This window comes from Delphinus delphis, chromosome 9 (assembly GCF_949987515.2).
Source record: "Delphinus delphis chromosome 9, mDelDel1.2, whole genome shotgun sequence".
Classification (NCBI taxonomy): Eukaryota; Metazoa; Chordata; class Mammalia; order Artiodactyla; family Delphinidae; genus Delphinus; species Delphinus delphis.
In genome coordinates, this window is record NC_082691.1 from 47558456 (window position 1) to 47582239 (window position 23784).

Here is a 23784-nt window from a genome sequence, read left to right on the forward strand (position 1 = left end):
ACAGAAATGTCTAGTTGTTTTTCTCTTCTTGGTATATAGAACTAAACCAAGGATGAGGGCTATGTGGGCACGGACTATCTCTACTTCCCCCTACCCCACAGATAACAATTTGTGGACAATATGAAATTTAAATGAAAACTAATATGAGTGATAGTGATTCTTTATTTCTTATACCTTTGCTGAAAGTCAGCTTGGAGTAAAATGGCTCAAACGTTGACTCTGTGAAGAAACAGTGGTCACAGAACTGATAGCAATTAGGATCATGACAAGTGTTGAGAAATTTTAAGGATTCTGCCATGAGTTTGTCACTTTCACAGCAGGGCATGTCATGACATTTGAGTTGGATTTTAAACGTACAGTTTGAAATATTCAGAATCTTTTTTGTCTGAATATGGGTCCTAAGAATGTCTCTGATATGAATGAGAGATGGGTGAATGCCATGGCTTAGAATGACTACTTTGGAACTGTTCTTTCCATTTTTTCATGTTTACTGCACGTGAACACAATAACTCCTCATCTAAGCAGGTGGAGAGCTGAACATAATTTAGGTGAAGTCTCACTGCTCATTTCTGTGGACACTGGTATCACCAAAACATCAGTGCTCAGATGAAGCAACTGGGGAAAATAACCAGTGCCAAATAGGTCTTGGTTGGGAGAGACTGCAGAGCATAATTGAATTTGTTCCTGTGGCCTCCAGAAATCTCAGTCACCTGAGGTCTTCAGTGTTAACTTTTCCATTTTCTCTTTCAAGAAATCAAACCCGAGAAGAACCAATTTAAAGATGTTTCTGTTAGTGATGATTTCTTTGCCGAGATGTATACGGTTTTCCCATCTAAAAGAGGCTGCCCAGCATGGAATTGGGTGGAAAGGTAAGGGAGGGCAGGGAAATTATTAGGTATGTCCTTCTGCTCCTTTCTGAGTGTTATGAAATAGTTGTATGGATAGTAATAGTGACAGGTGAGCCTAGCAGAAAAAACCCAAATAATATACAGAAACACACAGTATCCAGAATCTATTATTTTTCTGGTGTGTGTGAAAAAGATATGCAAGAAGTCACACAGCCTGCTCATATAAAAAAAATAAAATAAAATAAAAAAACTCCACAAACCCTACTTCCTAAAGAACAAGCTAAAAATCAAATATATGGAAAACCTACAGGAATTAGTTCAGATTTTCCTATTTATCTTTCCTATGTCTATCTCAGTTTCCAGGAGCATGAGGAGCATCTAGTCTGAGGATACTGCAGCCAAGCTTAAATGATGGTCCATCACACGAAAGTCCCTCTAGTCTGGCTGCATATTTTAATACCTGAGCAGAGGAGGCACAAAGGAGGGCCAGCTGCTTGACACTGTGAGCCATTCCCACCTGATGTTTTTTCAACACCCTCTGTGTGTGTAGCTCTACTAGGACTTTGGCAAAGGTCAGCTTTCTAAAGATCTTTTGTAGGCAGGAGACTTAGAGAATTTACATTCTAGAAAGTGCACATTGACTAGGAATGTAAGATCAGCTCGACTTCCCTGCTCCTTCATCTTGCTTTTGCTCCTCTAGCATCTCCCCCATCAGCACTGGGGAGATCCAAACTGCTCCAGTTCCCAAACCAATCCTCACCAAGGCAGGGATGAGAGCAGCAGCTCTCAGTGGTGGAAGGAGGCTTTGCAAGAGTCAACTGCACTTCTAGAGTTAGGGTCTAGGGGTCCAGACACAGCCTTAGTTGTTACCATCAAAGCTCCTTGGAATCACCTCTCCCCCAGACACGCTCATACCGTGGTCACTGAGCCTCCTTCCTGACAATTAGACTCAGTTGCTGTTCCTTAGGCCTGGGGCCTCACCTGAACTCCATCCATCTCAGCTTGCAGGGATACTGCTCAATAACACATTTCCTGTTGAAAACTGCTTGCCCTCCTAACTCCTGCACAGAGCATGGGCAGCCTCCCCTTCCTCTAAATGACCAGGGTGCTTGATCTTTTCTTTTCTGGTGGAATTTATCACATTGTACCTTATAATACAACTATTCAAATTTTAGAATGTCAGTTTGTTAATGACAATACCATTTCATCTTTGATTCCCACACAGTGCTACTAAGGAAGGAGCTAAAATTCTCCATGTCTTCTCTGGGCCTAATCTGTGCCTTACACGAGGAGAGGTACAAAAAAAATTTGCTAAATAAATTATTTTTACGTCCAAGTGTTCCTTCAGCCTCTGGTTCTCAAGCCTTGCTAGTGGCTATAAGAAGGTAGTTGATCCTACATGCAGAGTTTTAAGGAAGTAATTAGGTGTTCGAATGCATACTGTAGAAATGAAATTTTGGATTTTCAAACTCTCCAGCCAGGGACCATCTTGGAGGACTCAAGAGTGAGTAGATGACTGACAGCAGGAAAATGAACATTCATCCTGATGATTTATTGTACTTTTGCAAGAAAAAATGAAGACACTATAAAATTCATTGTGGTATTTAGGCACTCATTCATTCACTCATCCATTTACAGATTACTCATGAAAAATGATTATTTATCAGCTGGTATTATACAACGTATTAGTCACAAGCTGAGTTCAGCATGTTAAGAATTCCAAGGGTTATTAAATGATTCAACGTGTGCTCCACGTAAAACAGTTATTTTTCCTAGAAGGGTGCATCTCAAACTTTAACATGCATACAAATCACCTGGGTGGTCTGGTGAAAAGGCAAATTTTGATTCCACTGGATGAGATGGAACCTGAGATCCTGAATTTCTGACAAACTCCCAGGTGATACTGATCCTGTTGGTTCATGGATCATACTACTAAGAGGGAAGGCTTTAGAGGAATTTGTTCTGCTCTGAGTAACTTTCTTTAAGAGTCTAACAGAAGGAAGATCTGTGCATGATCTAGGTTTTTCCTTCCCAGTATAATGCCGTGGGCAAAAGAGCATCAACTTTTTGAGCATCTATAAAATGAGATAAAATCAACTCTGCCTATCTTAAATGAGTTGTTACGATTGTATGAGATGTATCTGAGTGCACTCTACAAATAAAAAGCACCATGATTAATGTTGATAATGACAATTAAGTACTAATTTCACACTTCAGTTGAAATGTGGAGTCCTGAATAATGAAAACTTAAAATGCGAAAAAGACAAAAGGTTTCATAACACGGATATCTCACTGGTCTGATTTCTTGACTGACAGTAGAGTTGGGTGGCTTCTGACACAGGGTGGTGCTTGGGTAAGAGACACGTTAAAGACTGTTTTCAGAAAGCTTTGCTGTGTGCCGAGTGGGGGTGATTTTTCTTTTGTTGACATGTAAACAGGACATCAGTAAAGAAACAAATTCCATACTAAGGCTTTGGTGTTAAATTTTGAATTTACATTTTTATCTCATTTGACTTGCACATTAACCCTAGGCATTGATATTATTTATTCCTATTTTAAAGATAAGGACCCAAGAACTCCATGAAGGCAAGGGCTATATTGTTTTGCCCATCAGTATATCCACAGCAGTAGCACAAAGCTGAAACACAGTAGGCATCCTAAACTATCTGTTTAATGAATGAATCAGACTCAGAGAGATGAGGTGCCTTGCTTATGGTGCCATGCAATTAAGTGGTAGAGCAAGGCATTGTCCCAGATCCATTTGGCTTGATCCCTGGAGTTTCTCATTCAGCAGGTCTAAGCTGAGCCCAATTATTTGTGTTTTTATGAGTCATCCCACTGGATCCTTTTGACTCAATCATTTTTGAACATGTATTTATTAAACATGTAATATATATCAGTCACATTCTAGGTGCTAGGGCTCCATCAGCAAACAAAACAGGCAAGAACCTCTGCCCTCATGGAACTTAAGTGTCAGTGGGACATCAGGCCAGTTTGAGAAACTCTGCATCATACTGTGATGATAATAGGTTCTGTTTATTCAGTTAAAATTAGCATCCAAGGGAGATTTCATTCATCCCTTCACCAAATTTATTGTGAGAGCTAAGAGCATTCTGGGCAGATGAAAGCAAATACAAAAGGTCTTCTTTTGATAAGGAGTCAGGGCTTTTGGGGTGGAGCAATCTTTTTTTCGTGGGCCTGTTTGGCATCCCTGGCCCCTGGCACTAAATGCCATGAGCACCCCCTCATTTTCAGTTGGGACAACTGAAAATGCCCAGTCCCCCTTTCCTGTTGAGAACCACTGGAGGCACTGAAGGAGAAGTGTACTGGTGGGAGGAAGCTCTGGCTGAGCCTCAGAAGGCCTTTGGAGTCTTTGAAGGCCTTTCAGCCCCTAGAGGATTTTTTCGTTCCTCCTTCTGGGGATGAGGCTCTATTTAATTACGTGGAGGTACTTTATTAAGACAATGTTGTATTTTAATTATCTGTAAAGCTCCCACAGATCATCATTTTAGATTTTTGAATTGTTGCATCGAAGGGTCTTGATTGTTACCAGTTAACATGCATTGCCTCCCTCCCCCACTCTCTTATTCAAAATGATGAATAGAAATTTCAAGCAGGTGAAAGAAGGGGGCAAATGACTCCCTGAGTTTTAAGTGTCTGCTACTTAAAAAACCTGTAGTTACTTATTCGCTTAAATGAGTAACCTGCATAACTGCCATATTTTTAGATGGAAATCTTCATGCAATCAGTATAATCAATTGCAAAATTAATAAACCTGGGCGATCCTCAACACAGCTTTTTTTGCTTTGAGAAATGAGGGGAAAAATATCTCCATGTGTGGTTTAGACCTGGAAGATTTTTAGCAACAAATTCTGAATTTTATGGCCTTACTTTGAAGTTGCTGATGACGCTATTTTTCTGTCATTTTCTTAAACGTTTTTGGTGCCAAACTCAGCTTTTAAAATGGACAGAAGGCAGCAACTCAGGGAACCTTTTGCGGTGGGGTGGTGGGGGGAACCAGTTTCTGAAAGAACTTTGCATAAAATTTCTGTATTAACTATTCCTTATTTTAGAAAAATAGCAATGCTAGTTACATATTCATGGAAACGTGGAGGTAAATGGGAAATCAACTGTTCATCTCAAGATTTTCATCTTGTTAAATAAGAGGTGTGCTTCATTCATTGTCATAATATCAGGAACAAAGTTGTTAATGTAGGTGTTATACAACAACACAAAGTTCAGATGGTTGAGGACTGTGACTTCCTATTTGGAATCTAAGAAAGCTTTTAGTGGGGTTTGTGCTGGGTGGGTGGCAACTCATATTGCTCTAAGAAATGCAATTAGTTGCTGAAAAATGGCTCTGTTTAAACAGTCCCAGTGTAACCATTGCCAAAATGTCTTTGTCTGGAAGGCACTATCCAAGTAACGTTATCGGAAATGTCATAAAAGAGGCAAGGGAGGTGTTTTTAGTCCTCCCTGGGCATTGCTTGTTTTGTGAATATTAATTTATTGTTTATTGCATGATGTAAAGCGAGTCAAGTGTCCCTCACTGAATGCTCCATAGTCTCGTTCTCCTGAATTGTGCTAGCTCTCACGTGGTACTGGAGTGCCTACTCCTGAATAGGTGTAGCCTGCTTGAAGTCACCATAGGGAAGCTAAGTTCCATAATTTCTTATAGTCCGCATGTAGTCTGAAATCAAAGTCTGCAGAAAATTTTAGACATCTATATCTATAGTTATAGTATATATAAACCTGGCCAAATGATATAACATATTTTTAGAGGTCCTTTTTCATCCAAGTCAACAACAAAGCATGCTGTCCAAATGAAGAACACTTTATTGTCGATTTTTTGAAGTTTTTGTTTACTTTTAATCACTCTCTAAGTGAAAGCAATAAAACGAAAAGGGAGGGGTACATTTTCTGTTCATAATGGGCCTCATTTTGTTTGGCATAGCACAGAACTGTCTCCAGTTTAAGTTCTGTTAATGAAAAGTCCAGTGGTGTAAAACGACAAACTCAGGAGTAGTTTGCTATAGAAAACCTAAGTCAAAATTGGTTACATCCACAAGAGTTGGTTTTCATTTTGCTTGGTTGGGGAAAGAAAGTAAATTAATAATCCAAGTCCTAAGCTCAGTTGCTAATACTGATATTCTAAAAGCGTTATCTAAGTAGAAATTTGCAATAAATATATATGTAATCATGATATATTTTATAGAGTTGAAATTTAATTTTGAATTAGTTTTCTATTTAATGCCAAATAAGAAACACAGTAAATTAATGGAGAGCACCTTTTTAAAATACAGCCTTGTGGATTTTTAAAAAATCTGTTCATACTATTGGAAATGTGAAAGTAAAATAAGGTTTTTTACTTTACAGTTCTTTTCCTTACTTCTTTCATGTGTTTGAAAGCAGAACTGTTTTTTTCATGAACAGTTAAGACAGAGGACACAATGAAACATAAGTGCTATGTAAAGACATATCCTCATTTAACAACTAGCTGCTATAAAAATAAATTATACCGTATGACTCAGGGAAGTTGTTAATAATTCTACTTTGTTTACATTATGCTTAGAAAGCAACATAGCTTAATGAGATCAGATATTAAGCTAATGGTGTATCTTGGAGTCATAACGTTTTCAAGCTCTGCCAAAGCCATAGGCAGATTGAATGTGGGTAGTTTTTACTGATAGTGTTTTCAAAAGAGGAGATGAATAAGGCCCTACTTGGTATAGAGGTTATGCATTCATTACCTAGGAAAGAGTATTAAGTACACACAAATTACTAAGCTGCTTTGAAAGGACACAAATAACATAAATGGGGAAAATTCAAGAACTATGGAGGTATTTTTATTTAAGAACTATGAATAATAATCATCATAAAAACCTATAGAAAGCCCATAATAATAAGTGATCAAGTAACCAAAAAAATCATGTGGTCATGTTCTAAAGCAGGTGACCAGTGTTTAGAATTCCCATTTTCTACAAGATAAAATTTCTTCCTACTCCTAGAGCTCTTTGGATGAATTAGTTAAAATGAAGTGGGCCATAGTTTTTCATTTTTATGATTCAGAGAAACATTACACTTCTTAACCATGGAGTTGCCTACTTGATGTTTAAAATAAATGTGATATTCAAGTAGATAACACTCACTCTCATCTACCTTTTATTAAGGGCATGACCGACTGTTCATGTGCTAGAGCAATTTCTCATTGTTTTCATGAAAAATGCAAAAGTAAAAGTTACTGGCTGTAATTTTAGTTGCCATAAACCTGGATGTCTCTAACTTATAACACTTAATTAGAGCACAACCACCCAGCACAGCAGAATATCTAACAGCAGATTCTTTGCAGGTTTGCTTTTTCAAAATCAGCTTGGTATTATTTCCTCTCTCTCCTTACACTCAAGCTTTGCAAAGTGCCAAAAAATAAAAATAAAATAAATAAAAAGAAGCAATCCCAAACACCCACTTTGCCAAATTAGTGAGAAGGCAGGATCTGTGAAATGTAGAAATTATCCGTTTGCACCAGTAGAACACGTCAGCTGTACGCGCACAGGTGCCATGTCAAGCAAATGCACTTTTTCTAAAGGAAAGGTACAGCATGTGTCAATACTTTCAGCTTTACATAAAAATAAATACATTTCAAAATAAGTAAGACAAGGGCAACAAGAAAAATATTTTGCAAAGCTTATTGCTAACTATTGAGAGATGACATGATGCTATTTTGTTCTTGCATCCAGAGAGTGACAGAATTTCTAGGGATGGAGGGAGTGTACATAGTATAATTTAAATTAGTTCTAGATCCAGAAAGGCATTGCCTACCTTGAAGACAATGCTGTCAGATGAGTATAAGCTGGCAAAACCTGGTGCTGTAAGATGTGTGTGTAGGTTATTAAGCCATATTACCTCCCAATTTTTCTATGAAACTAATTCTAGTTAAAGGAGCAAAAGGAAGTGAGTGTTATGGATGGTGGTTAGTCCATCATCCCTTCAATTCCTATCTTGGTGATTACAGAAGTCTCAGAGAAATAAATTCATAGGCAGTCTCTCCTTTATAGAATGGTATCTGTTTTGGTTATTATTGCTGCATAACAAATCACCCCAGGAAGTCAGTGGCTTAAAACAACAACAATCATAACATAATCTCATAGTTTCTGTGGGTCACAAACTTGGGATGGGCTCAGCTAGGTGGATCTAGCTTGCAGTCTTTTACACAGTTATAAATAACTAGTAGTTGGTGCTGAAATAATGGTCTGGAGCAGTTGCTGGCTGGCCTGGCATATCTCTTCCTATCTATCTCTCTATCTTCCCATCTCTCCATCTGTCTATTGTCTTCACATAGTGTCAGGGCTCCTCCATGTGGCCTCTCCTGGTGGGCTAAGTTAGGCTTCCTCACAGTATGGTGGCCGAATGGCAGTCCGACTGTGTACATGGTTGCTTAGGACTCAGTATGAGTGTTCCGTCCAACAAGGTGGAAGATATAACAGTTTTTTTTTTCGGACCTAGGTTCAGAGTCACACAGACTTCTACCACATTTCACTGGTTACAAGGAAAGAGGATAATTAGATTCCACGTCTTGAAATGGGAGTGGTAAGGTTTAGAAGATCTTGTGGGAACAGAGATATTGGGATGGCCATCTTTAGAAAATACTGCCAGTGTTTTTTACTCTGAAAAGGTTATTTTTGCAAAGTTGGGGATGGTGATATTTTGAGTAAAAGTAAATGTACTCTCTGCTAGTAGGTAACTAACTGATGATGAATTATTATAGTAAAAAATTAAAATAATAAAAGGAATCTAGTAGTCTCTTGACTCCTTGAGGCAAGATGTGTTATTTGTTAGTGATACCTCTATTCCATGGAAATTCTAGTAATTTCCCTCATCATTAGTAGGTCTTTGTTATTTCTTCTGCCTCAGGCCTGCCAGTAGGTCTGGAATTACACCCTTAGTTGAAACAGATTCACTTTTATTACAAAGATCCAGCAACAGTGGGAATAACAGAGAAGTAAAGGCCATTTGGCTCAGTTAGGTTAGGAAAGAGGAGAAAACTCATGTCGACATTGAACTGACAGAGGGGATAAACTATCTTATGCCAGTCTGGTAATCTCTCTTGGTGCAACTTTCCCCTTCTGTGAAATAGAAAGGAGCACTCCTGACAAAACAATGGTGAATCAAAGCTAAGAAAAATATTTGGGAAACAATTTGTAAATACATGGTTCCATCTGAATGCCAACTGGAAGATGCAATTATGGCTCTTGGATTGGCTTGCCTACATGTCTATGGCATGGTCTTTGTCTTTGGACCATGGACCCATCACCAGGACACTTCCTTTGAATTTTTTTTTCCTCTAGTGGGGTTGGATTTCTGCTAAGACACCCACATTCCTACCTGGTCTACCTCTCCAGCAGTGGAATGTCCTTGCTTGGTAGCTGGCAGGGTGAGCTAAACCCTGACTAAGAGGAATAAAATACTCTGAATTTTCTGACACTTTGGTCTATTAACAGCAAATTTTCACTAAGTGAGAAAAATAAGTCCGATCACAAAGGTCTGCAAAACCTCCGAGGCAAATGCCTACTGAAATCTGATATAAACTTGAGAATGAGCAGTACGTAGGCACTTGCATACTTGAAAGCAGAAGCAAGAATGTGGTACTGTAAGAGGAATGTTTAGTCCACAGGCATCAGAAGCCTATCTTAAAAGGGTAACCCAACAGGACAAAGATTGTTTCACTACTTGGAAGTCAGTGAAAGCTCATACTCTGCAAAAGGATCTGGTGGTGCCCAATGAAAGGACTACCTGACTGATTATAGTACTACAGAATATCTGAGTTGGAACTCATCTCTTCAAGATCATTAGGCTCTTCTGAACGTGATGTTCTGAGATGAACATTGCTCCAAAATTCCAAATCTATGGGATATTTAAAACACATTTACTGCAAGGCCTCAGAGGCAGATTGTGGCCAGCTTCATGCTACAGGATAGGAAAGGTAATACTTGGTGTTTAGATAAAGATGACCACTTATCTTTGACACGCTCAGCTACCTTTCCATTCCCATTAACTAATTCCTGATTTTAAGATATTTGGAAGGAATCAAACCCCAACCGATCTTAAAAAAGCAGATTAGAGATATAGTAATTATTGCCCAGATAAGGAGATAACAAAAGTTTCTAACAATCCTTTAAGTCAAATTATTTACCTTCAAGAGGCTCACCTGGATGGCAAGCACAACTTGGTGCTTTTGTGAAGTCCTCGAACTCTCTTCTAAAAGAAGCCGTGTTTAAGTAATCATCCATTTATACCATTTACACTGGCAGATAACTGCACACCAAGCGACACTTTGTACTTTTCAGAGAAAATCTGCAAGAAACAGATTTTCCTAAAATGGGATTTCAGTGATATTTTGAGTTAAACACAGTGTTTCTATTGTTTCTGTACTTTAGAGTCTTTACTACCAGTGAACAAAGAAAAACAGTGATTCCAGAGACTTTCATAAGGCAGATAATATAGATGGTATTCACTCTTTTGCATTGTTCCTAGTGAAAAACTTCCACTGGGCTAATTCATCTTGGAAAAAATTTCAACTTTGTATGCACTGTTGAAAACTGGGCATAAGAACAATAAGGTACTCCTTGAAAACATAATATTTCATGGATTCAACATGCATCAAGGAGGCATAACCCCAGACAGAAAGACTGAGTTGCTCTGCATAGAAAATTGATACAAAATGTAGAACTTTGAAACCAAAAACCTGCCTACTTTTGCTTAGCAATTGCATACTGTGGTTTCTCAATGTGAGCTTTGTATAAACAGATTAACTTTGTTTTCTAAGTGTTTCCAAAGAGCCTGGAAACTAAGGATCAAGTACTGCTTCTGCCCAGCCCTCAAAAACCAAGGAACTCTTCCCCAAGCTCAACACCTGTTGTTGAAAATCTACCACACAGTGGCCTTCATCTTCTATGCCAACAGATGTGAAGATGCCCAGAGGTACCTCAGGTGTTTGTGCTTCTAAGTCTCCTGGGGGCACCAGGAAGGGGAGGGAAAATGATTCCGGAATTCCAAAGGTCACTGCTGGATCGAAATAATGAAAATTGCCCACATGTTGGAAAAAACTCAGATGTGATTACTGGAAAGTCTGGCAATCAGACCAAGAAGAACTAACTGGGTTAGAGTTTCATTTATACTTAAAAAAAAGGGAGAGAGAGAAGGAAAGAAAAGAAAGGTGTGCCAGGGTAAGAGAGAAATAATTTTCAGCCTTCAGGCTACCATAATTAACAAATTCAAACAGAAAATGGAAGAACTCTTAAGGGATCAAGTGTCACAACTGTCACAACTAAACAATCACTCATTTCTGAAAATAAATTTAAGAATTTAAGTGACTGAAGAGAGTGAAAATTAGACTACTTTTTTTTGCAATAAAGGAAGACTACAATATATATTTGAATTTTCTTTCAAAGCACTTATTGTGTCTGATACTCATTTCCTTACAACTATTTTATTCTAAGGACAGCTTTTCTTCCTAATGTATTTCTCACTACTCTTTACTTGGCGGTACTGGAGCTCTGCATGGTGATGCTAACATGATTATATATGTAAAAATATGCACTTTCTGCGTAAAATAAACATGATGATTATATGTCACAATCTCTGCTTTGAAATCCTTTTACTCTGGTTATTTAGGAGGTTACCTAGAGGCACCGTGGGGTAGTACCCACGGGGTTTGGAGGCTTAGTCAGAACTTGGCTCTAATCCCAGCTATATGGTCTTGGGTACAGATTTTCCTGTATGTATCATTCCTTCACCTAGCAAGTAAAATAGGCACCTGAGAAGCGACAGGGTAGGTGTATGTGCTGTAGTTACACAGAGATTGCCATCTCACCCTCACAGAGCTTTTAGGCAATTTCACTTCAGTGTGCCCCATTCTAGAATAGAAGCATGACCTGGAGGTTCCCAGGAAGGGCTGCTAGCTGAGTGCCGAGGGTGCGATGGGGTGGGGTGGGGTGAGGAGGGGAGGTCAGGGAATAGTCCTCAGAAGATAAGACTGGGACCAGAGGCTCTAGTAGGAGTTAGCCAGCAGAAGAGCAAGGAGGGGTTGTGGAAAGAGAGCTGTAGACAAAGACAACATGTGAAGACCCAAAGGCACTTGATCTGCAAATACTTTCTGGGTGGGCTTTCAGCCTAATATATGTGTTTTGAGACAAGAAAAGACAAGAGTTTTGTGGAGAACTAGAATCTTTTGGAGACAAACTGCAAAGATGATAAACCTATGAATAGTATCTGTAGTAGTTATCAAGGGTTCTCATTCAGTTTTCCTTTTCTTTTAGTCCAAAGGTTTCATGGAAAAGCACACAGCTGAAGGCCCAAGGCTTTGCTTAAAGTGACAAGTGGAAATTTCTTATATGATACCAGTACCCCTGAAGCTAGTGAGGATGCAACCCAGGCTTCCCCAATGTCTGATGCATTTTCCAAAATAAACATATACTTTAGGGTGAGGCTTCTAAGTTTTTAGTTTGTATAAAAATCACCTGGCGGTTTTGTTAGAATGCAGATTCTGATCCAGTCTGGGTGGGCCTAAGACTGGGCGCAGAATTCTGATTCTGAGACCCTAGGTAGGCCTCAGAGTCGCCATTTAAAGTTCCCAGGTGATGCTGATCCCTGTGATTGAGGACCTCACTTCAAATAGCAAGGTCTTAAAGCACTTAAGGAAGGCTCAATTCAGGGAGATCAATGTACTGAAAGTTTCAGTATTTTGAAATAATTTACCTAAAAAATACATTCTGTCATTCTTTCTTTCTCTCTCTCTCTCTCTCTCTCTCTCTCTCTCTCTCTCGCGCGCGCGCGCGCGCGCGCGCACACACACACAGGTGTACATACTTAAGTTCATCCTGAGGACTATACACAAATGTATAACAACTAACCAACCAATAGAGAATGTAGCAACTTTTCTGGTTATTATTATCAGTCTACAAATGGGTTAAACACATATCCTGTCCACCATCACCCTTTTTAATGTTTATGCATTTATACTTTTCTTTCTGTTTTGTTCTAGTGTTATTAGTATCAGAGTAACACAAATATATGTTGCCTCTAAAGTCCAAGAAGGTCCACCAGGTGTTGTTTGTACCTTTATCTTCATAGAGAAAGGCTCAAGGTGCATCAGTATGTCTCTTCTTTAGAAAAAATATCCCAATATGCTCCAGAACACTGAACTCACAGAAACTTCCCCATGGGGCAGACCTGTGAACTTTCTTTACGTCCCCTCTCTGGCACACATATCTTATTAAGGCTTTGAGATCCTTGCCTTTTCCCACTCATCAGATCCAATTAGTATACTGTCCCCAGAAAATGGACTGGGGTGATGTTTTGTGGGATACCAATTCAATCAAGGTCCCTGTGAGAATGATACAGAGATAAGTGGGTATTTAAAGCTATTGCCTGTGTTTGTCCAAATATCCCACCCCGATCATGAGAGCCCTACTCCTTCCCAACTAGTCTCCCATGTTAGCAAAAGAGACCTGGTCCCTGGTATATTTAAATGAAATAGCAATTCCAACTCTTACAGTCAAGCCCTGGCCTGATTCTCAGCCAAGTCTGCTTTTCAGCTACATGAGATGAGGAAATTATATGGCACCATAGGGGCTTTCTGGTTCTCTACAACTGCCTTGGGTTGGAAATTGAAGACTTTATGTTTATCTTTTTCTTTACATACACTCTCCAGAGCAGCTGTAAGTAGTCATTCCCCCACCCCACCTCCAACATCTTGGTAATCACTAATATTACCACAGCCGCTACCTGACAGCGCCTTGGTCTCTATCTTCACTCAAGGCCACAATTGGTGATAATCTGAGTGACCGTGATGCTATGCTGTGGATTACAGGTGTTTTCTATTCCTCTGGCACTCTGTGCACTCTTCAAATAGGAGCAACTCAGTCCCAGAATCCCATTTTGAGGATCTATTTGTCACGCCCCCATACCTGGTACCAATTACTGCCTCGGTCAGAGTCCCAGCAGCAAGCACAGCACACACATGAGGTTTAATGGTAGTTTAAAACAGGACTAATCCAGTTGTCTCCAGAAATGCCCATCAATCTGTGCTGGCTGCAAAGAGCCAACATTTTCTTCTGTTAACTATACAGTATTACCTTTCACAGGTAAGTTTTATAAACCATCTAGAATTCACTTCTGTATATCATATAGATTCATTTTTTCTCCATAGAATAAGCCAGTTTACCATGAACCTTCCTAAAAATCATCACTGATTTGTGATGCCACCTTTTTTTTTTTTTTTTTTGCGGTACGCGGGCCTCTCACTGTTGTGGCCTCTCCTGTTGCGGAGCACAGGCTCCAGAGGCGCAGGCTTAGCGGCCATGGCTCACGGGCCCAGCGGCTCCGAAGCATGTGGGATCTTCCCGGACCGGGGCACGAACCCGTGTCCCCTGCATCGGCAGGCGGACCCTCAACCACTGCGCCACCAGGGAAGCCCTGGTGATGCCACCTTTATCATATATCAACTTCCCATTTATGCAAATGTGTTTCTAGGCTCTGCATTTTATTCCATTGGTCTGTTTGTGTGTTGCTTTTATTATTCTGGCTGTGTAGTGTGCCTGAATATCTGGTAGACAGTTCATGTGCCTTATAGTCATATACATATATGTCAGATTCAGTATATTATGATCTTCACACTATCCATCATGCTCAATTACCAACAGATGATTTTAAACTACCATGTAGAGAGGGTGAGGGGTGATCTTTAGTACTTCTGTTTTGCTGAGCAAGGTATACAACAAAAAGATAAGCTGAATTACTGATTTGTCACCTGTGATTTTCCTTCTCCACCCTTTCCTACACAGTGCTCCATCTCTCCTTTCAATAATACTGACTATGGGCTGAATTATGTCCTCCCCCCACTCCCCCACCCCCGCCAAAAAATGCCTATGTTGAAGTCCTAATCCTAGTACCTCAGAATGTGATATATTTGGAGATAGGATCTTTAAAGAGGCAATTAAGTTAAAATGATGTCATTAAGGTGAGTCCTAATCCAATATTACTGCTGCCCTTATTAAGAAGAATAAATTTGGACACAGAAATGTACAGAGGAAAGACAGTATTCAGACACAGGGGGAAGTTGGCCATCTACAAACCAAGGGGAGAAGCCTCAGAAGGCATCAAAACAGTTGACACCTTAATCTTGGACTTCTAGTCTCCAGAACTGTGAGAAAATAAATTTCTATTTTTTTAAGGCACCCAGTCTGTAGTACTTTGTCATGGCAGCTCCAGCAAACTAATACAACCAGGTATTGAAAGAATATCAGTCCAAACAGGTGCACCAGAAAAGAAGTTAACTATGTGAAGTGATGGATGTGTTAACTAATCATATTGTGGTAATTATTTCACAGTCTGTCTGTATATCAAATTGTCATGTTGTACACCTTAAATTTACACAATGCTACATGTCAATTGTATCTCAATAAACCTGGAAGAAAATAGTCATGTTAAAAAAAAATAAAGAGGTGCACCAAACTTTAGTCTAGTTATCATGCCCATATACCTTAACCTTGCCCTGTCCAAACCTATGGCTCTATTTTGGTCTTTTTTCTGAGGAGTAGACCCGCTCATCAACTGTATTTTTGCCATTCCTCCATGGATATCTACCTAGCACCTGGAACTCAAGTGCTCCAAATCTAAGTTGTGATGTTTTCCTTCAATTCTGCTAATCTCTGGTTGTTTCTATCTTACATAATGGCCATGGAGAGGCCTAAGACTCATTCTAGACTTCTGCCCCTGCCCTCCTATACATCCCTTTGAGTACACATCAAAAGAGTCAGTTTATCCTACTTTGGCTCTTTTCTCAGTGTGTGCTGTTATTCCCTTGACAGGGAGGGTCTAGAGCCTCAGCAGGGTGTGAGACGGGACTTGCTCCCTGCTCCTTGGCTGTTGTGGCCCTGTCAGGGGCAGGGTCTGCTCCCCAGTTGTTGGAACGAAGCCCTGAGGGTTGGCTTGATCAGGCTCTGTTGCCCTTGAGTGCATGCTCTGCCCCAAAGGAGGCGATTGCTGTAGCACGTGAGGCCCTTGCGCTCACAGAGAACCTATGCACTGCTTGTGTAGGCATCTGTGGCTCTGTTCAGAAGCAGCCCAAGGTTGCATCCCTTCCTCTGTTGTGCCTGTCCCAGATCTGGTGCAAAGCTGTGGTGTGGAGTAGGCTGGGGCTGGGGGTTGAGGCGCTGTGGCTGTAGCAATTGAGGTGGCTGTGCTTCTGCCAGAGATCTGGGCTGCCTCTGTGGCAGTTTTGACCCAACACCTATTTTCCCCAGATCCAGCACTAAGCTGCAGCGTGGAGTGGGCGGGTGGAGCCGGGGTACTGTTGCTGGGAGAGGAACCGCTGTGTGCTCCTGTGGGCACTGACACTGGCCACTGCCGCCCCACCCAGATCACAGTCCAGAACCCCTGGTCTGTCTCTGCATGACTAGACTGCGTCTTTTCCCAGGGCTCTCAGTTGGCCCAGATCTTACAGCAGGCTGTGGTGTGGAGTGAGTGGGCCTCGGGTGTTCACCCTGTTCAGACTGGGATGTGCAGTGAGTCGGCTGCTGTCTGTGCAAGGCTCTCTCTGCCTTGATTGTCGGCAAGCCAGCATGCACACACTCCTCACAAGTGGAGTCTAGGCTTCACCAGCCCTTCTGTCTGTCCCAGTGATTCTCCCAGCAGCCACGGGGGCTTGTCTCCTCCACACAGGATCCCAAGACTGTGATGTCCAGATTGTGGCTTGACGTGTTGGCGCCCCAGGGTGAGGGTCCACCCATGTGAACCTTCTCTTCCTTACAGACCCTTCCCTGGGGTGCAGCTCCCGACCCGATGCCTCTTTTCTGTCCTACCCAGTTACATGAAGATCTTTCTTGCAGCTTTGATTGTTTAGTTCTTCTGATGGCTTCCGGTTAGTTTTCTGGGAGAATTATTCCACATGTAGATGTATTTTTGATGTGTTTGTGGTGGGAGGGAGCTCCATGTCCTCCTACTCCACCATCTTCATCTATGATTCTATTATTTAAATTAAAAAGTTCGAATTCCTCAGCAAGGCATTCAAGGTCTTTTATAATCTGGTCCAAACTACCACTTCAACATTTTTATTACCACATCTTCCTCTTGGCCAAGTAAGCTTCACTCCTGCCACACCAATAGATTTTTTTACATCCTCCAGTACAAAATATATTCTCACACTTTGTTTTTGGTCATGTTAGTCACTGCATGCGATGCCTTTCATTCCCTGTTTTACTGTTAAAACTCCACACATCCTTTGAGGCCCAAATAGATTGGTATTTTCTCCAAGAAACCGTCCTTGTAAATTGGCACTCCCAATTGTGATTGGCAGTTTCATACTTTGCACCTCCTATTGTACTTTTTGAATCCCATTTCCTTCATATTTATTACATTTTGTTTTAGTTTGGTATCACTGGCCTTCCCCAGGAGGTAGGAAGCTTTGTGAAAGCAAGGGCAATTTTTTTGTTCATTTTTCTATACCAACCCACTATGTAGTGTAAGGCTTTGTACACTATAGGTGATCTTTAAATGAGCTGAATGAGTGTAAGGGTTTGCAAAGTATCAATTCTATAAGAGTTTTGAGTTTGAAAACATGTTACCATTTAATTAACTTTAGTTCACTTATTTTGTGGAAAATATGGTTTACTCGTTCACAGACCCAAAGGCTGATTTCTCTTTTTGGCTATAAAGTAGATCTTAGAAAATATTATGAGAAATGAAGTGCAAGTTAATCAGAGAGGTGAAAATTAAATTTTCCTTGAAATGTCCTCAGATTTAAATTCAGAGAAACTGTTCAGAAGGCAAAAATGTGGTTAAATTTGCCAAATCTAAAATATTTTTAGTAATATTTTATGGTGATTGTCAGTCTTCTCAGGGCTCAGACACAGACTATGGAAGAAGCAGGTCTACTTTTCTGAATCTAGAGGAAATGCTATTTGGAATTGAAAGTGGCCTTGCAATCTGAGAGACTATATAGCAAAACATACAGCACTTGAGATGTAGCCAACACTAAGTAGACTCAAACCTTTCATTATCTTTACCCTTTCCCCCAATTATTTTTGAAAGCAAGTCTGATATAAGTACCATTTACTCCTAGGACAGGATCCTGTGGAGTCACTGCCTAATCCATTACACACTCTCAAGTTATGGTATCCTTTTGCCTTAGATTTAGTTGTTGTGTTTTTGTTTCTTGTTTTAAGGAAGAAACTTCTTAAAGTTTCTTACTGTAGAGTTGTGTTGGAGAAACAGAGGCTGTTCTAATTTAAATGTCTTATATGATTACTGTGTGTGCTTTTTAAGGATTCCCCACTGATGCCTTTTAGAGCCCTGGGTCTTCAGAGTCCACGATTTGAAAATTGCTGACTTAATAATTTAATTTAGCTTTATGGAGGAAACATAATAGTTATTTTGCTCTGACAGCATGAGTTCTGAATGTTTCCACTCCCTAGAAGTTGATAAGGCAACTCTTCACTAGATTTCTTAAAACTCAGCAAGGAGAACCTCTCTTAGTGGTGGTTAAATGAAATGCAGTTAGAAAATTTGACAGGAGAAGGTAAAATATTTGACATCCTCTACATACTCATATATAATGCTCTCCATACATGTGGATTCCATTTCTCCACCCAATTCCATATTCACTGTATAGAGTACTGAGTAGAGTTCTCTTTGCTATACAGTAGGTCCTTAGTAAAAATACTTAATGTTTTAAGTTGCCAAGGCTGTGAGTGGCTGGAAGGCTCTCACACTGCCTTTGGTTTGTCTCATGTTTTCCCCCTTAGAATGTAAATTGCTCAAGTACAGCTACCTTTTTGCCTTTGAGACTCCTTTTCAATCAGCATAAATAAATGATTATTGACCTTTAGGACAATGGTATCAGGCTGGAAAGGGTGGTAGCCCAACTACAGACAAAAATATTGCTGCCTAGATACAGCAGCTCAATCAAAAAGTTGCATGCACATATTCTTGCTTTGAGTAGGGCCTACTGTATGCCTCATTTCACTAGTTTTGTTTTCCTTTTTGGAGGGTTGCTTTTAATGCCTTTGTCTTTTAGTTATGCAGCTTTGTAGCTACAGTCAGTCTTCTCCACCCTTGCCCCAGGCCTACGAGAATAAGGGTAGTTGATTTATGCATCAAAAGTCTGATAGTACATAAAAGGTCATTCATCGAAAACTAAGGGGGCTGTTTAAACAGTGGTGGTCATGCAAATTAGTATGATTGCTGGCCCAGGTCCTGAGAGAAATTAGGTTGAGCTGAATGGAAACCAAGCTATGAGAAAGTTTGATTTTAAATAAGGTTTGAGAGCATACGTTTCTACTCTGGTACCAGATTTTTTCATGTCACTATCGTGAATTGCTACCAGTTGCATGAAATTAATAAATGTGTATAATAGGGCTATGGAGATTGGCTGGGGGGTGAGTCTGTGGTAACGGCATTGTTGGTAGGCAGATAGATGTTTTTAATTTATCTTTACTGTTTTGTTAGACAACATGAATTATTTTGAGATATAACTTTTTTTTTTTTAATAATTCTCCCACACCTGCCTCCCCCACCCCGTAAGGAAGCCTGACACCAAGAGAAGGAACAATAGATTCCTTTGACTCTGACCCTCTGTGCTAGTCTGACTAGAGTTTTGTTTATTTAATTGAAAGATATTTGACATATAACATTGTATAAGTTTAAGGTGTACAATATGTTGATTTGATACACATAATATGATTATAGATTGTAATATGATTGCCATTGTAGCATCAGTTGGCACCTCTATCAGGTCACACAATTATTATTTCTTTTTTTGTGGCGGGAATAATTAAGATCTAGTCTCTTAGCAAGTTTGATGATTATAATACAATATTGTTGTCTATGTTCACTATACTGTACGTTAGATCTCCAGGACTTATTTATCTATTGGTTGCAAGTTTTGACCAGAGTTATTTTTAAAGGTGCTGTGGATAGTTTCCCTTCAAACTGGTCTTTCTCTGTCTTTGGCTATTCTGCCCCACTCTTCCAACAATGGACAACTTGGGCAACTGATAGGGCGAAGCTCGAGAAGTTCTGGACTTGTGCAGTGAATAACAGGAAGTGGTGCAACATACCTTTGGCTAATCCCTCTGAAGTCCCACCTCCTCCCCTCCATTAATTTCCTTGTGCTATTTCTAGTTGGCAGCCACTGCTCAGCATCTCAAAGAGATGGTAACTGGATTTAGTGGGACTTCTCTAAATCCCAGAGTCATGGTGTCAGTAAACTCTCATGATTCTATTTTCACTTATATGTATCCTTTATTCTCATAAATAATATCAAGACACTCTCTATGTTGAATCAGCTATGGAGGCTATTAAAAAAAATAAACACAAAGCTCTCACTGGATGCATGACGCCCTTCCTTAGGTTGGCTTTTACATTCTGGAACATACATGGAAGAGTGCATATAATGTAAATGTACAGCAAAAAATAATAAAATGAACAGCAATGTACCCTCCACCCAGTTTGAGAAATAGAACATAACAATACCTCTGAATTTCCCTATGCCGTGGGTCCCTTCCTAATCCTATCACCTCTTGCCTTTCAGAGGTAACCACTATCCTGAATACTGTTGTATTAATTCCCTTGCTTTTCTTTATGGTTATACCACATATGTATGTATCCTTAAATAATAAATCACTTAATTTCATGAGCTTCTGAACTTCATATGAACTGAATCACATCTACGTGTATGCTTCTGTGACCAGCCCTTTTTTGCTCAACATTATGGCTTTGAGATTAACCTGTGTTGTCATCTAAAGCTGCGTTTTGTTTATTTTTATTGTTGTATTTAATCTATTGTTTGATCTCAATTTTTATATCTATTCTCTTATTGATGGATATGTGGGTTGTTAAATTGTATACACTAAGATTATACATTATACCTTACTTTAAGATATTAAATAGAAAATTTCTAAACAAAATATTTTCAAATTGTTTAATCATATTTCCTTTTTGCCTGAAATGGCTATATGCAATTCAACTGAACGTTTCTCTAATTCGTAAACTGCTCAGGCATTATCATAGCAGTCACTTTGAGAAGATACTAGTGATATGTCGCTAAAAGGGCACATCAGCCACAGACAGACAGAAATATATTCTGTAGTGGGTTGAATAAGTGCTCCCCCTGATGCCCACCAGGAACATCATTATGTGAACTTATTTGGAACTAGGGTCTTTGCAGATGCAACTAATTAAGATGAGGTCATGCTGGATTAGGGTGGGCAGTAAATCCAATGACTGGTGTCCTGACAAGAAGAGAGGACACAGAGAGACACAGATGCACGGAGAAGAAGGCCATATGACTATGGAGGCAGAGATTAGAATAATGTAGTTACAAGTCAAAGTATGCTAAGGATTGCTGGGAGCCACCAGAAACTAGGAAGAGGCAAGGAAGGAGTCTTTTCCTAGAGGCTTCAGAGGGAACGTGGTCCTGCCAACTGATTTCAGATTTCTAGCCTCCAGGACTGTGAGAGAATAAGTTTCTGTTGTTTTCAGCCACTCAGTTTGTGATCATGTGTCATGGCTGCCCTGGGAAACTAAAACACCTTCCATGAGTAAAGACGGATGAGATGCACCTCATGGAGCTTTGGATTCTAGAAGACCCTGCCTAGTTTCCCAGCTTCAAAACTCTCGTCTTGGTGGGGCTCCTTGGGCACCAGGATCATGACCTCCTACAACAGTTCCACAGGCTGAACTGCTGTCCACGATGGTCCATCTGCAGTTGGCTGACGGAGTTGATGTCAGGTTGTAGAGCTCCTGTTGGGCTGTACTCAGTGAGTTCAGGCAGTGCTGAGGGGCAGCTGACATTATAGGGCTTGTCCTCTGGAAGGACTGTGGGCCCACCCACTCACTGTGCCTGAGCAGTCCTCCTCAGTCCTGGAAGAGGCTGTATCTGGATGGAGGTGATTAGCCTAGTGGAAGCTCTAGCTGCCCCAAGTCCAGCTGATCACCCCAAGGGTTGACAGGATTTTCACACTGGCTGGGAAGCTCAGCTCTCAGCCAGAAAGCCTCAGCAAGTACCTGTAGGGCAAAAGTTGCCTCCAGTGTTTGAACAAGCACTGTTGGCTCTGTTGGCTCTTATTTTCTTATTTCTGGCCTCTAAAGGAATCCTTTACTTCTCAACAGCTTTGCTATAGATTTTAAACATTTAAAATGTTTTATTTAGCATATTAACTTGTGCTGTACTAGAAGGTTTTCTTTGGACATTTAGTCTATCATTTGAGCCTAGCCACTGAGGGCTAGAATTTAGCTGTCCCTTGCAAAACGGCATTAGCAGTTAACCAAGAATCATATTCTACTGAAGAAATATAGGTATTGTAATCTGTTAGCTGTCCATGTTCATTCTTTAATTCAATAGTCATCTATATAGGTAAGCCAGTGTACTAGATATCGTTAGGAATCCAAAGACAATAGAATCAACTTAAGCCTAGCAGACTATCTATAAATCAGATAAGTATCTGGTAATTTTGTTTATAGTTTACCCATGACATAATTCTGTGTATTAATTTATTTAATTACAAATTTCAAAAAAATAAAAAGAATTTCCTTCCATTGTTGTTAAAGGAGAAACATCTAGATATGACTGTAGATTTGATTGATCATAATGTCTAAATTTGGGATTACTTATGAATTAATCTGCCAGTTACAAAGATATCTGTAACAGGGAATGCCCTTCCTTTATTTTTATTGTTATGAAAAGTTAAAAATTCCTTAATTTTTTGTTCCTGGTACGACTACCACAATTTACAGGGCAATATACCTGATATAATGAAAAGAAAATGACAAAGCTACAACAGATAAAAGACCTCAGGAATGTACATCTAATTGACACTACATTGCATTAATAAATAGCTGCACTTTTTGCAAACTGTGTCTGTGACAGTCCTGAACAAGAAGGGTTTCCTGTTAAGCTGCAGTACCGTTTCTAACTATGGATCATCATTCCTTCCGTGGCAGATTTTTACAGTTGCTCTAATGCTTTGGGGACGACTGTCTCAAAGTAACCTGCAGTTTTCTTGACAACTCCTTGCTCTCTCTCCTGCTGAGAAATGTAGCCCTTTTCTTCTGAGTTTTTAGAACCTTCTGCTACCATCCACCACTTCCACCACCAGATCCATAACCACCACCATAGGGACTGCCCAGACTTCTTCCACCAAAACTGTCCCCCTTTATGGGTCCATAATTTGATTGCTGTTGTCCACTATAATTTCCAAAATCATTATAGTTCCCAACACCACCATAGTTACCTCCAAAACTTCCTCCTTCATTGTAACCATCATATCCTCCACCACTGCCTCCATATCCACCACCTTGGTTTCCATATCCACGTCTACCACCACCAGCCTCCTCTTCCACCAAAGTTTCCACCACGGCCAAAGTTACCTCCACCACCTCCAAAGTTTCCTCCACCACACATAACGTTGCCAGATCCACCTCCACGACCTCTTTGTGATCCAACAGACTACATTTCTTGTTTAGAAAGGGGACTTTTTCACTTTACACTTATCCCCATTAATAGTGTGGTACTTCTGAACAATAATTTTGTCAACTGTATCATGATCATCAAAAGTTACAAAAGAAAATCTTCTCTTTTTTCCACTCTGCCTGTCTTCCATAACTTCTATGGTTTCAATCTTGCCATACTTTTCAAAGTAGTCTCTCAAATTATATTCTTCTGTATCTTTTTTTTTAACATCTTTATTGGAGTATAATTGCTTTACAATGTTGTGTTAGTTTCTGAGGTATAACAAAGTGAATCAGCTATATGTATACATATATCCCCATATCTCCTCCCTCTTGCGTCTCCCTCCCACCCTCCCTATCCCACCCCTCTAGGTGGTCACAAAGCACCGAGCTGATCTCCCTGTGCTATGCAGCTGCTTCCCTGTATCTT

At 40.0% G+C, this 23784-nt stretch overlaps 1 long non-coding RNA gene across 1 annotated transcript in view; it reads right to left on the reverse strand.

Annotated features, from left to right (window-relative positions):
* Positions 1-23784, reverse strand: part of LOC132430645 (uncharacterized) — a 219211-nt gene that overhangs the window by 22290 nt on the left and 173137 nt on the right. The gene's annotated exons all lie outside the window — the stretch shown is intronic.